The sequence below is a fragment of the Ornithodoros turicata genome, chromosome 4 (assembly GCF_037126465.1).
Source record: "Ornithodoros turicata isolate Travis chromosome 4, ASM3712646v1, whole genome shotgun sequence".
Lineage (NCBI taxonomy): Eukaryota > Metazoa > Arthropoda > Arachnida > Ixodida > Argasidae > Ornithodoros > Ornithodoros turicata.
The window spans coordinates 24,358,217-24,373,344 of record NC_088204.1 but is presented as its reverse complement, the minus strand read 5'-3'; the positions used below and the strand labels follow the sequence as shown (position 1 = coordinate 24,373,344).

Below are 15,128 nucleotides of genomic sequence, written 5' to 3'. Positions count from 1 at the left end.
AAGGATTATTAACCCTTGATCTCGGTTCAAAGTTAACCATGCACCATTGGTGTGCATAGTACTCCAAAATGGCTAAATAATTGATAGCATAGGTTCTCTGTTACTGTAATTGAGATGTACTTTTGTAAAGTACTTTTGACAGCCCTGCAAATTGAAACTGGCTTCAGTGTACACTACAAATGCATCGTAACATTTAATTGAAATATAATATAAGAGCAGAAGCAACATTTTGTCACAACTCAAACTATATATCTCTTTTTTATTGTCCAGGGATTTAGGAAACAGAGTAGGACTTCCTGCCCTCTGATGTTTTGACGTACTTGATAGAGTTATAAAACCTGCAACAAAATAGACAAGAGAAGTATAAACAGTTTCGTCTTTCCCTTTTGAATTTAACAAGCTAGTTATATTTTACCATTTGTGCACTTTTGTATTCTCTGTTGGTGAAAAGAGTACAGGGACAATAATGCTGCAGATCCATCAGTGACCTGTCATCCTGATGAACATGAGAACTTTTCTTCATGCATGCTAAGTGAGACGAAAGAAAAGTACAATGAAGGTTGTACAAAAACAGCCAATCTCCGTCGACTAAAATTTTATATATGTGGATGTTACCACATCGTGTAGTTTCCATCCAAAAGTAGGACTAGGCAACGTTGTTTGGTTGTTGTTGGTAGGTTATTGGCATGTTGATGTGCCATACCGTTATGGCACATCAATATAGATAGAGGCAAACACAGTAGACATGTAGGCACAGTAGGCAAACACAGTAGCGTGATGGCTGCAAACTCTCAAGTTAAGATTTATTCAACAGAACAAGAACCTGAGAGCATGAGTAGAAAAGGCAGTGCCCATGCAATGCATGGAGAACCTCAGGAGATAGGATTGGGAGAGCAATAAAGAAAAATGACGGTTGCGTCTGAGAAAGGGAACTCTACAAATTTAGGACGAATATGATGTAGTAACCCTGCATGGCTCACTACAGCTGTGACACACACTGAACAATTCCAGTAGTGGGGCTTATAAGACAATGAACTTTCACTGTTTCAATGGTCATTCAAGTGTAGAGGATGCATCTCTAGAAAATTAATTCGCGTTCCTTAGTCATATAACTACACCTCTTCACACAGGAAGTATTCTTCTCCAATTCAAACAAGCTAGCAGTTCTCATCGGTTTCTTCTCCTACTGTTGACGTCGTACTAATGTTCTGCACCTGTCCAAAAACTCCATAAATGTCACAAAGTTTGCAACCAGGGGCGCTGTCAAGGGGAGGCAGTTGCCCCCCCCCCCCCGGCTCCAGGCTCCCTGGCCCATCTAACATGGTCGTTTGAACACAATCATGTTTTGTTTATTTCTTTTTTTACGTGGTTAGCTTGGTGCAGTGCGTAACGAACCTTCTGTTCCTCGTTAATTAATTGGCTGGGTTCTCATGTGAGCAGTTACAAAAATTACGAAGCATAGGGTTACTGAGCCAAAACTGATCCAAAACAGCGGGCGCATTCGACACCCAGAGCTAGAGGAATATCCCGCACCTTCAGCACCAGCCCGAACACCTCCGCTCCCGCCCTGCACTCGCGGCACCCATACCTCCACCCCCCCGGCCGGCATTGGTTTGCTTCAAAATAAGCTCAGCACACACGACACGACTGCTGTGTCTATATAGCCCAGTGTTTCGAACCACATTCGTTCTCGCGCTCACTCCTCTTGTGGCAGAAAACGAAGATGAACGAACATGATTTTTGCATCCCCGAACACCAAAACGACACCAGGCAGATGTAGGTATCCTGAATACGTGACACAGCAGCCACGAACATGTCATCCACTTCCACTTACTATTTCGCGAGACCAACATGACCACCCACGACGTAAACAATAAACGCGATAACACAGACGGCCTTGCAGATGGCGCGATGGATCGTAGCCCGTAGCGGCGAAGTAGCTGAATGCTTTATTAACGTAGAAACTATGGAAGTGAGCGTCATTTTTAAAATGTCGTTTAGCTGTAAGATCCTCTGCGTCAACTTTGTTTTCTATAAAATTAGCTCTCACGTCGTAAGGATTGACCAATCCCTGGGAGCCCTGGACCGGAAACCGCCGAAACCCAAGTTTCTCTTTTTCGCCGTTTGTTGGCAGCACCGTCCATGTTCCGGCAATGTTCAAAATATTTATACGTAAAAAATATGCCGAATTGAGAAGTAATGCTTTCTGTGTCTTATCAAACAATGATGTTGTGCACGACAGTGGGTAAAAATATGGGGGTTATTTTTCACTTTTCGGTCCCTTTAAGGGTGGCGACGCCTGTACAGTGATGTCACATCTAGCGTGGCGAGTATTGTGTCCCTGCCAAACGTACGCGTATTGTTTATATGTCTGATTATTCTGAGGAGGTGTGGTGTGTCTTGTACATGGGATGGCAGTGCTGTCGGAATATGTATTAAATAGTGGTCCAGGAATTTCGAGACTCGTTCTGTTGCTGTGTTGTTGTTAGATACAATTGGCCTGCCGGGGATGTCAGCCGTATAGAGCTCGTTGGAGTGTACCTTAGTAGTATATGATCAGCTCAAGTACCCGGAAACTCACACAGAGGCCTGGACGCCAGTAATTGGCAATTAGAGTTAATTGGGACCCCCCACAGTAATTAGGATCATTTAGTGAGTCATTACACTAATTGGGGAGCATCTAAGACGTGTCCACACCACAGTGCGAGTTGCCGGCTACTTGAGCTGATAAAAATAAAAAAATAGGTAGAAAATAAAATAAAAAGATAGAAATAGAGTGGAGAGAAGGAGTTTAGTTGAAGACCAACGACGGCCATCTTGAAGAAAGCGGTCCGGAACCGCCGCTGACCATCGCTGGCCGACTAAGCACAGAGGCAGGTTGGAAAGCATCTTCAGCTGCGACCACCAGTTCCGGACATCCTGTGACGTCAGCTGTGATGTCACCATGACATGTCTGGGCAGGTTAAGACAGCTCTGGATATGCAAGGAGAAAAACACTCATGATACAGAGGCTGGAAAAGCAAGAGTAAATATGCTAACCATCAATAGCTATCAACAAAAAGAATCAGGCACAGAAGCAAAGCAGCCCACCACAACAGCAGTCACCGGGAGCGCAGACCGATGTGACTGCTCCATCCGACAGCCAGGTGCAGAACTGAATAGTAATGCTTTTTTCTCCTCTATAAAGTCACGCATCAGCAGCACCCCTAGCGGTTACTTTCTCAACTAATTTCATGGCAAAATTAATAAGAATCACGACAGCGCTACTCTCGTTCCCAAGGCAGAAAAAGATAGAAAATGGCGGGGATGCCTGGACAACAGCAACCAGCACCTGGAATGCACGGGCATGAATATCGCAAAAGAGGGGGACAAAGTTGGCAAAAGAATTAGTTACACAACAACTCAGCCCACCACAACATTAGTCACAGGGAGCGCAGAACGATACAACCTTTCTATCCAACAGCCAGGCACAGAACTGAATCGTAATGCTTTTTACTCCGCTATAAAGTCATGCATCTGTCCCTCTTGTGGTTACTTTCTGAACTAATTTAATCACAAAATTATTAAGAATTGTTCTAGCACTATTCCCATTCAGGGCAGCACTAGTGTCATCGTCACGACAGGAATGATCAACAAGAATCTTTCTTGTCAAAAAAGAAAAAAAAATACAGAGTGCCAACAAAGGAAAGCATGCAGGTCGGGACATGTCAGGACACGTCAGGACAAATCGCACGAGCGCTGGGCAACAGACTGACCAAAGACACTCACCGTCATTGGACACTTACACTGCATTCCCTCATTGTAAATCCCCTTGACACAAAATCCACCATTCACCAGTGACGAACCACACACCCATACCCCATCAGAGGCAAACGGAACCCTACCGAAGCTACGCTCTTCCACTAACGGCCGACGCAATTGCGAGGAACAGAATTAGTGCGTCCACACCCGCCAGTGTCCAAGAGAGAAGTGAATCCTTGCGCCTGCTGCAGGCTTTGCTCATTGGTCGTGACGTCATCCTATTGTCTCAGGGCTACACTGTTTTTTTCCACTAATGCTCAGCTGGACAGGGTCCACTTGAAACAATAGAGCCGTGCCATGACATCATCACCCATGCATGCATGCACCTGCGTGGCTCAAGGACGCGAACGCGCTAGACAGGGGACCTCTTATTTATTGAATCACTATCCCAAGATTATTTCCTTTATTCTGCTATAACGGTTGCATAGGAAACCTATTGCAGAAGAGCACCATGCATGAAAACTGATCATAGCAAGCATTCTTATCCTAATGACTTAGTAAAGGCGACTCGCAAAAGAACAAAATATCCTAACACCATCAGTGGCTATTAACGTGGACTAGGTACACAAAAGATCAACACAGAGCATGGTTAACAAGGAGCGCAGAACCATGTGTCCGTTCCATCTAAGAGTCAGGCAGAGAACTGAATAATGATGCTTTCTTCCTCCTGAATAAAGTCACACGTCTATCCCCCTTGCGGTTAATTTACGAACTAATTTAATCGAAAAATTATTAAGAATCTGGCAGTGCTACTCACGTCCAGATCAAGGGTGTGGAAGCACTATCGTCATCGTCAAGACAAGAATGATCAACAAGAATCTTTCTTGTCAAAAAAGAAAAAATACAGAGCATCAACAAAGGAAAGCATGCAGGCCTGGGCACGTAAAGGGGTCCTGTCACGAGAGGGAAAATTGCACGACTGCTAGACAGCAAAGGAAAGCAAACACAGAAAAACACTTAAACAAAGTGGCAAACACACACATACACACACTCCACTTATTGATAAAGTCCTCATTGTACATCCGTCCACGGAAGCACACACCATACTCCAGTGATGAACCATACATCCGTACCCCGTCAGAGGTAAACTGAATCCCAACGAGGCTACGCTTTTCCACTAACTGCCACAATAACTAACTGCCATACAATTGCTAGGAACAGAATTAACGCGTCCACACCCGCCAATGTCCACGAGAGAAGTGAATCCTTGCGCCCCCTGCAGGCCTTGCTCATTGGTCGTGACATCAGAACATTGTCCCAGGGCTGCACTGTTTTTTTTTACTAATGCTCAACTGGACAAGGACCACCTGAAAAAATAGAGCTGCAGCATGACCCAAGCATGCAGCTACGTGGCTCAAGGACGTGTGCGCTGTAGACAGGGGACCTGTTACTTATTGAATCACTTTCCCAAGATTATTTTCTTTATTCTACTATAACGATTGCATAGGAAACAGAAAACGTGAGAGGTGATTGTTGGAATTAAGCATTTGATTCCAAAAGTCTTACTAAATGAGACTCGCGAAACAACAAAATATCGTAACACCATCAATGGCTACATACAATGAGCTAATCGAGACATGTCCATCCCATCCGAGAGCCAGGCAGATAACTGAATAATAACGCTTTCTTCCTCTTGAATAAAGCCACAGACGTGATATTCCCCTTGCGGCTACTCTCTTTTCTAAACGAATAGCAAAATTATTAGGAACAGCTCTACTCCCATTCAAGGCAGCACTATCGACAAGACGAGAATGTTCCTAGTAAAAAAGAAAAAACTACATGTAGAAGGAAAGCATGACAGAACAGGTCAGGGCATGTCAGCGCATGTTTGTCAGACAACAAGGAGGAAAAAGGTGAAGAGAGAAACTTGAACAAAGCAGAAAACCAACATCAAACTATTTCTAAGCACACACATTCCTCTTATTCGAAGAACAGTGCTCATCGTAAATCCCTCCAGGACAATGCACACCATCCTCCAATTTTTCTATTGCTACACTTTTTTCCAGTAATGGTCAATGCATTGCTACAGACACCTGAAACACTGCGCGACGTCATCGCATTCTGTCTGAAGAAGGCAGCGGCGAAGACAAAAACTCCTATTATTTATTGAATCGCAAGATTATTTCCTTTGTCCGACTCTTAAAGGGACTCTGACCAGAAACTGTGGGAGCTCTTTCGTACTTGTAGTCGATAAACCACCCAACAAGGACTCTCCATGCAAAAATTTATGCATTAAAACCCCACGGTTTCTCTAAACTCGAATTTTAAACATTCGACTTCATCCGAGTGCAGCACGCCTAGCGTCAAACCGAGAAAACATACGTTGATATAGAATATCCACCCCGGCCACCCCGGCTCACCATCAAGATGACGTCGACACGGGGGCCACTCGCAACACCCACAATTGGCTCAAACGCGTCACGTGGTTATGCAATACCTGTCAATTTCCTTCATGAAATGGCATTTCTACGTTAATATGTTTTTGTTACAGAGCCTCAAATATACCCTGCTTTTATCACCTACAACAGTTTCTACGATTTTCTTTTCAATCTGTACACGGCGTTCCATATGTGCTTCCGTATCCGGTCAGCTGTAATGGATGCCGTATGCCGAGCTTGCGAACTGCAAACTTGTGTGACTCCCGGTTCATCCTCTTTGTTCGGGTCATTGGGTTGGTGTTGGAGTTGGTCGTCAAATTCTGAATGTTTCACCTATCGTTGCGGTGTACTGTTCTTGATCTGCTGCGAAGCGACGCACCGCAACGGCAGTCACTCACCTCAGCGAAATTCTGTCTGCTGCATCTCAAATGAGCATGGGGACCTGATGATACCTTCAGCTAAAGAAACCAAGTGTGCTCTCGTGTGGTCCTGACGGAAAAGTAGTTTCAACAAGGTTAGCACATTTATTTTTCAGTTCCAAGTCTACGTACTGAAAACCATGCAAGTGCAGTCGATCATTCTCGTATCTGTTGTGTAACGCGTATGCTTTCTTACGTATCCCACAGAACTCTCCACTTTTTCAACCAAGTTATCTTTATCATATCCTTCTGATGGCTTCTTACTAGGCTATGCCGCTCCGAAGCGTTGAGATGACGAAGTGTCGTGGTAGCTGCACCTCCGCTTTCGGAAGATGAAACAGTCTTTCCACACTATGCTTACTGGCTTTGTTAAGAGTCTGGCAAATCCGACAGACTTGGACTGCCTTTTTCAAGTTTGAAATGTAAGTATGTGTATATTGGTTTCACATATCCACCACATATTGATTGAGCGTGTGTATATGATTGTACTTTATATGCTACAGCGTATCAGCGTACATTATTATTCAACACGTAGTGTGGCAAACTCGACATCAGTCACACAAAGCCAACAATTGCCTTTTCTTCAATTGCTTACTTTTATCATATCATGTTTTTGTCTATATCTCAATTTACCAACCAACAAAGTATATTATTTTAGTATAATCGTCTGATATTTAACAAGTCACAGTTTTACCATGGTTTTGGCGCACTATAGCCCGAGTTGCTTATGCGCCATTCAATTGAATCATCATCATCATTTTCAACTGCCATTATTCAATTGAAGTGCCAGGTGGATGTAATGATATGGCGAGATATATTTTTTGCCGTCATCCTGGAATTGCTCATTTCAGAAGAATAGTCACCGTGAAGTTTGTTTTCGTTTTAGGAAACATTAAGAGGACTAAAACCAAACACTTCTTTCAGAGCATCCCTTATGCACCTGCATTTCAGTTCCAATCTGTATTACAAGAATGATAGACCACTCAACAGAGATGAACATCTGAAAGTGAAAGAGCTGGAACGAATAAGATACGTTAATCTGTGTGAAAGGAGCTTAGTATGTGTGTGAGTCGAGGACATAGGTCTCAAGCTTATTCCTGTCTTCAGAAGAGGTGACAACTATGCTCCTTCTATCTATTAACCAGCTCCACTTTTTAGGGTTCCCTGTAAACTAATGGAGCACATCATGTACTACCACGTCGGCAACCAAGTTGAGTCTGTCGATTTCTTTTTTTAAATTCCAGCATGGCTTTAGAAAAGGGCATTCAGGCAAAACTAACGTAGTGGAATTCGTTCACAGCATTTTGAACTGTCTTGATTTCTGGGTCCACGTAAATGTAGTATTTTTTATTTTGTAAGGGCTTTTGACACTGTGCTCTATGCTTGCGTGTTGGCCAAAGTAGCCCAATTAAAATTTGATCCTGCTACCTGGATATGCAATTCTCAACTAACCGTAACCGTGGCGACAACTCGTGAGGAGAACCTATCATATTGCCACCATGCAGCATTTGTTATGTTACAATCGCTTCACATTTTAATCTAGTCAAAAGCAAGGCCTTTTGGTGATCGGTCTTGTATGATTACATGCCCCTCCGTTATGTAACCCCACACTGGGTTCATCAACCTATGAAAGATAAATAAATATATTGCCAAGTACATTGTTTACAAGGCTCGTTATTCCATTTCGCCACACTACCACAAGCAATTGTTAGAGTAGTGGCCCAGGGTATGAAGTTCGCCACTAATCATCATTCAAACAAAGTTCATAATGTAAAATCCTTTATTGAGAACACCGGCTTAACACAACAACTAAGAATAAAGAGAGTAAACGTTTCATTGCCTATCCAGGTGGCATCATCCCTACAACAGAGAACAATCAAAAACAACATCAAAGGAGTCAAATCCGTGGTGCGCATACCTTTCATCCAACGTATTTCATACGCTATTTGGAGGGCACTGTGCCCATCAGGCATTTTGACTGTGCATATCAAGTTGAGTGCATAGAATGTGATGCAACCTACATTGGCGAGATAGACAAAAGACGTGGGACAAGACTATAAGAGCACACAAGGGACGTTGCCAGGGCTACTAATGCTTAGCTTAGCTAACCAGGACTGAATTAGTCTACCATTGCTGTCCTAAGGGACATATATTTTGATGGTGCAGTAACCTTTGCACATGACTAGCGATGGGGCCCTAGAAAGTTCTTAGAATCCTGCTTTATCAGCCGTGATGCTGCAGCCTGTAATACAAACCGTGGCCCCCTATCGGATGTGTATGATGCCCTCTTAGATAGGCTGATGTGCTCATCTTTGGCCTCTGTTGTACTGATGATGCCACCCGGATAGGCGACAAAACGTTTACGCTCTGTTTTTAATCGTTGTGTTGAGCGGTGTTTGCAGTAAAGGACGCTACATTATGAGGTCGTCACCCGGCTTTTGGAATATATTTTTAAATACAGTTGTTGTTTTACAAAGCTCAATACATTGCAGAAATCATTCTCATTGCCTATTGTTTAGGGGATACCATTCTTGCAGTCACATGAAGCACTGAAGGGCTAATTTAAAAAAATAAAGGCAGTCTGATTTATGTTCTTGCCGACATGGCACAGCGTATGTACAAAGTAGCTCCATTTCAGAAGCGTGAGAACACTCAAAGCAATTAGTGTGCTAGCATCAGATATGGTGTACAGCATTACATATTTGCTTTTGCTAGGGCAACTAAGAAGGGTGGACAGAAAGGCAGTTACAACCTGTTTCCACAAAAGACACTCAGATTCATTAGCAATTTCCTCCAAGATAGCCAATGCTTTTTCTAGATTACTGGAACATGGGTGCCTGGTTGTAAATAACAAGAAATCATCTACCAGAGGTCAGTGTTTCACACGCCCTGCTTTCCATCAATACTATTAAAAGGTGTGACCCCCAAACCTGCACAAAATTCCTGGAGAGTCTTTACTGGACACTGTTGCTGTCCCTCTCACCAGGTGCTCTCTATGAACCTGATTCACAGTTCTGGATGCACTGCCTGAGCTAACTTCAGCATGCTTTCCCAACACGAATGGTAACTGCTTTGAGGAGTGTTGTACTTACTGAAAGTAACATGCAATGGTGTACATTGACAGGTAATGTTGATATCCTTCTTAAGACCGTAGAGAGATGTTCCTTGCTCCCTTTATTCCAAATTGTACTATCAGATGCAAGCCCACTTGCCACCAAGCCAATGGGTTGTGCCTCACAGTCAGTGCAATCAAAGGAATCTATCACTGAGGCCCAGGAAAGCTGTTTTCCATCCGGATCTGATCCAGGACTGAGCCATGAGTAGTCCTGTGAAAGTACCAGGGTTTCTTCGAATTTTAAATGTGCCAGCTGTTGTTTTCCTCCCCCTCCCTCTTTTTATGTAGTAGCTGATTACTTTAGCATTGTACTGATTTGGAGGTTGAAGATGTGGAGATGATGTAAGAGGTGGAACTAGGCTTTAGGCAAAATGAGGCAAAGTGTGACTATGTACAAATCTTCTGAGAATGTTTATGTATCATTCACACAAAGAGAGGATAGGTGTTACATCTTTTTCCCGTTTTGATAATTATTTATTTATGAATATATCTCAAAGGCCCTCGCAGGCATTACATGAGGGAGGACATCAACATGGGTCACTTAACAAATACGGAAGTTACAAGGAACATACATATTTGGAAGACAGACTCTGTTTTTCGTTCGTTCATCAGTCTTGCTCAAGAAATTGTTCACTGTAGCAATGGTACACAATGTCACGAAAGGAGTGCTCATCTATCGTTCCGCAAGACTCATTCAAAAGGACTAGTGTTGTGTTTCAACACAACATATTGAACTCATGAACCATGCATCATCCTGAGAGCTATAAATCATCCTAAATACAGATGCTTAATTATTTTAAATGCGATAGGCCAGCTGTGCGAAGAGGTACCTCCAGTTAGGATCTTGGTACTTGAAGCCTGTGGCATTTTCTGTGGGAAAGGCTTGCCAGACCCTCTTCATTGCACAGGCTGGGATGACCATGCTCTTGTTTTTCCCAAGCTTGTGCCATATTCACCTTGCAAACTGGCGATACGCAGTGTATATGCATCGTCTACACAGATGTACATAAAATATAGTTTAGGCAAATAGGTAACCGGTTACAGTACAGTGTGTGTGTGTAGTGTCATTTCTACATGTACCAGAGAGCAACTGCAGTTTACCTGCCCACACCTTGTACATTACTACACATGCTGTGCTCTTTTAGAAACCAACATTTTTACTTTTCACTGAATCGACAATCAAGAACACTAAATATCGCTAAAAACCTACGGTAAAACCTTATGCACAGGGCAATACATAAAAGTGTGACTCAGAACACAGCACACTGACAATTACAAAATTGCCTGTATTGGTTTTCTCCAGTTCAAAGTTGTGTACTGTATAGTCTTTTTATGTGCTGCGCCCTGTACTGGAGCTTTTAACGACTTTAATGCAGGACTAAACCAGTTTTGGGCGCCCGAATTTTAACATCGTTCGACAAGGACACATGTAACTTACTTGTGAATATAGTCGCTCATAGGTTCGCGCTGCCCACGGAGGTCAATATGCGACCTTCAGGACAGTCATACTGAAGCATAGAAGTTGGAAATCTTCGTGGGTTGTAATGCACTCATACTGGAGTCATTCGGCAGTGTTTTCGACCTTCTTTACAGCACAAGCATTCGATCTCCTTCGGCATTATGACACACCAGCCACACCGGCACCATGAACAGCAAGTGCGCATTAAATATCAGAACACGAAATTTCATAGAACGTTTACATGTTCGATCACAGTGTGCGTTAAAAGCTCATCGCTTACCTGTCTGTCGAAGACAGGCGATTGTTTGCTTTATCTGTGACCGATGTTCGTAGAGCTCTAACTTCGTCTCGCATTCGCGGCATCGGCGACGTTTCGAAAGCCTACCGAGCTGTTCAGCACGCAGAATTTTCTTCTCGATTGCAGAAAGGTGAGAAAGAAGTTCCGGGCTCGAAGTCTCCGCATTTCTTCCTTCGACGTCCATATTGAAGATCGCTTTCCGGACGGATGCCGGCGCTCTCACAAAATCACTAACAGCAGAACTTCCGGTCCAGGCGCCCAATGAAACGTGGACCTCGTGCTTTCGTCACGCACACGGAAATTGGCGGATGTCCACTTCAAAGAGGCTAGATTTTGACCCCGATTGCGCGAGTTGAGGAGGAAAAGCGAAGCCGCGGTTTTCAGCTCCCCATTTGGCAAACTTTGCCGCCGCGTACAGCCAAAATATTTCGCGTGTGGCTTGGAGGCATATTATACCTTCGTAAAAGACGCAAACGAAAGATTTGTCGAACTTCTGGTCAGAGTCCCTTTAATGATATTCATTCTTACATAGCGCACGCTAATAAACTGAGAAAAAGACACTAATTTCTTCCACCAGATAATTCTTGCATAATGCCACATACACAGCCGCATTGCCCTCGCGTAAAGAAAGCACAGGACAAGGATACACAAATTCCCTTAAGTGAGCAGGGAAAGGGCTTAAGACCTGAGGAATAATAGCAGAGTCACCGCACATCGCTACGCGGCTAACACAAAACGACAACAAGATACTAGCGGTGGGCAAAATTGCAACACTGCTAAACAAGTTCAGACACGCCACGATGACGTCACAAATCAAGAAAAAAAAAACACGCACACACAGACATCAACTCAGGAATGCACAAGGAGACGTGCTTTATAGGAATTTCTATTCCGTGCTCAGATACCAGCATTTCTGCACAAATACCTATAAATGCAAACAGCTTACTCCATCGACATATCGAGCAAAGTGAATACTGACACTCAACGACATATAACAAAAAACAAACAAATTCTATTCTCATGAACTCTCCTTTGCCAAGCGGCTTTCTTCTGCTCTACCTGGATGCTGACTGTTTCCCCCTCATTTACATTCTGAGTAAAAGCAGTGAAAGGAGAAAAGCACCGCGAAAAATTACACGCATGTGTGCTCCAATAGCTGTAACTGCAAGAAACCGTAGCGCACACTAGTAAACTGAGAAAAAGACACCCATTTCTGCCACCAGATAATTATTTCATAATGCCACATACACAGCCGCATTGCCCTTGCGTAAAGAAAGCACAGGACAGGGATACACAAATTTCCTTAGGTGAGCAGGGAAAAGGCTTAAGTCGAACCGCTGGGGAATAATCGGAGAATCACCACTTATCGCTACGAAACCCAACGGCTAGCACAACATGACACCAACAAGATACTAGCGGCGGTTAAACTGCAACACTGCTCAACAAGTCCATACATGCCATGATGACGTCACAAATCAGGAAAAAAGCACACACACACACACACACACTGCACGCACTTGTGCTCCAATAGCTGTAGCCATAGCGCACGCTAATCAACGAGAAAAAGACACTCATTTCTGCTATCAGAAAATTATTGCATAATGCGATACACACAGCTGCGTTGTCCCTGCGTAAAGAAAGCGCAGGCCAAGCGTCTACACAAAACGAACAGGGAAAATCGCTTCTACTGGGCGTTACCGCACATCGCTACGAAGCTCATCGGCTAACACAAAACGACAACAACAAAAAAATATTAGCGAAGGGTAAAAATTGCAGCAAGAAAGACACTACTGAATAAGTTTGGACATCGAATGCGAAAACACAGGTGATCGGGGGAAAGGCCTAAGCCTGCGGCGGATCATCATAGAGCATACACAAGTTCATTTTTCTATTTCGCGTAAACTAAAAGCGGTTTGCACGGAAAATGACGTAAAAATTTTCTTAGGGAGCAGAGAACTATAGGAATTTCTACTCCATGCTCAGATACCAGCATTTCTGCTCAAAAACCCATAACTGCAAGATTAAGCACGGCTTACTTCGTCAGCATACCGAGCACCCAACAAAATCAAACAAACAACCTCACTTCCACTGATAGAACACTATTCAGCTTTTACCAGGAGGCTTTCTGCTGCGTAAAAGTAGAGAAAATAAGAAAAGAGCAGCGAAAAATTACACGCACTTTTGCTCGCATAGCTGTAAGAGAAAAAAAATAAAATAACGAGGCACACGCTAATAAACTGTCACAAAGACACCCATTTCTGCTATCAGATAATTGTTGCATAATGCTAAATACTGAATTGCATTGTCCCTGCGGGAAATAAGCACAGAAAGAGGACACACAATTTATCTTGAGCGAGCAGGGAAAGTCACTTCTACTCGGACAGCTTATTACCATAAAGTCTGAATTTTTGCAAGGAAAACAAAGCCTGAACAGCGCTACGAACGTGACAGACACATACTAACAACCAAACAACAACAGGACCGGCGTCGGGCACTCATAAAATACACTGCCCAAAACAAAGACTTCACCAGGTTCGCGAGGCAATTCCATTAAAAACGCTCGTCCTATCCTACAGATAGCAATGCAAACGCGACTACCCTTATTTTTTAAACCACTATTTCACGCAATAGTACATAGATGTATCACTCGTGTCACACGAAAAGGCAAACACATAGCACTTACTTGTCAAGTGGGGTCCCTGGTTCAGAAAAGCGCGCGCGCACACACACACACACACAGACACACACTCACATTTTCCCACTCACAAACACAAAGTCAATTTTCACAGCCACATAAATCCATATTATTCCCCAGGTCAATAATTATCCTACCATCGTCAAAAGAAGGCACACACATGTATGCGAACGCAAAACAATAGGTTCTCGTTCCGGATGTGATAGGATATCACTCGGCCAGCGCGAACCAAAAAAAGAAAGGAATGCATGTTCGCTATGCACCCACGAAGAAAACGGCGCTTGTGGCCCCTCATCCAACGTGCCATCTGATCCACCGTGCCGCCTCATCCAATTTCGTACCACCTCATCCACCATGTCATGTCATCCATCGTGTCGTTTTGTCCATCGAGCTGCCTGATCCATTCTGAGCTGATTAGAACACACATGCCAGGACATCCAACGTGCCGCCTCATCCACCGTGCAAGGTCATCCATCGTGCCATGTCATCCATCGGGCTTGGTCATTCACTGATCACGTTTATATACTATGCTGTCTTTATTATTATTTTAGTCCATAAGAAATTTGAAATACCGGGGCTGGCGCTTGGAGTGAGATTGTGAGAGTGGATATGAAATCGTCATTGCATTAAAAATAACATAGGGCTCAGGACTTTATTGATATTGAACACAGCCCTTGATCATCCTGGAGATTTCAAGTAAAGTCAGTGCATAGAACAACAACAAGTAAGTCGTGACTATGACGTAGGGTGATTCAGTGCAGAGATATGACTGTGGAACAAAGCAGAAAATTATTGAGCCCACGCAACATTAATGCGCCCCATATATTTTATGGCTGGGAGGCCATTAGCAACGCCTTTTGATGAATATTTGTCGCTGTTCGGGTACGAAGTTGGAAAATAAATGTGTGGACCTCGGAAACAAGGACGAAAGACATGCGGGAAAACCCTTCGTTGCCACATTTC

The 15,128-nt window shown here is 43.5% G+C and overlaps 1 long non-coding RNA gene across 1 annotated transcript; it reads right to left on the bottom strand.

Annotated features, from left to right (window-relative positions):
• Nucleotides 1-239: 239 nt before the first annotated feature.
• LOC135392826 (uncharacterized) lies at nt 240-14,292 on the bottom strand. Its single transcript, XR_010422242.1, has 3 exons — nt 14,154-14,292; nt 416-2,973; nt 240-338 (listed from the first exon to the last, which is right to left on the bottom strand). It is a non-coding gene; the product is annotated as an uncharacterized LOC135392826 (long non-coding RNA).
• Between the last annotated feature and the right edge of the window lie 836 nt (nt 14,293-15,128).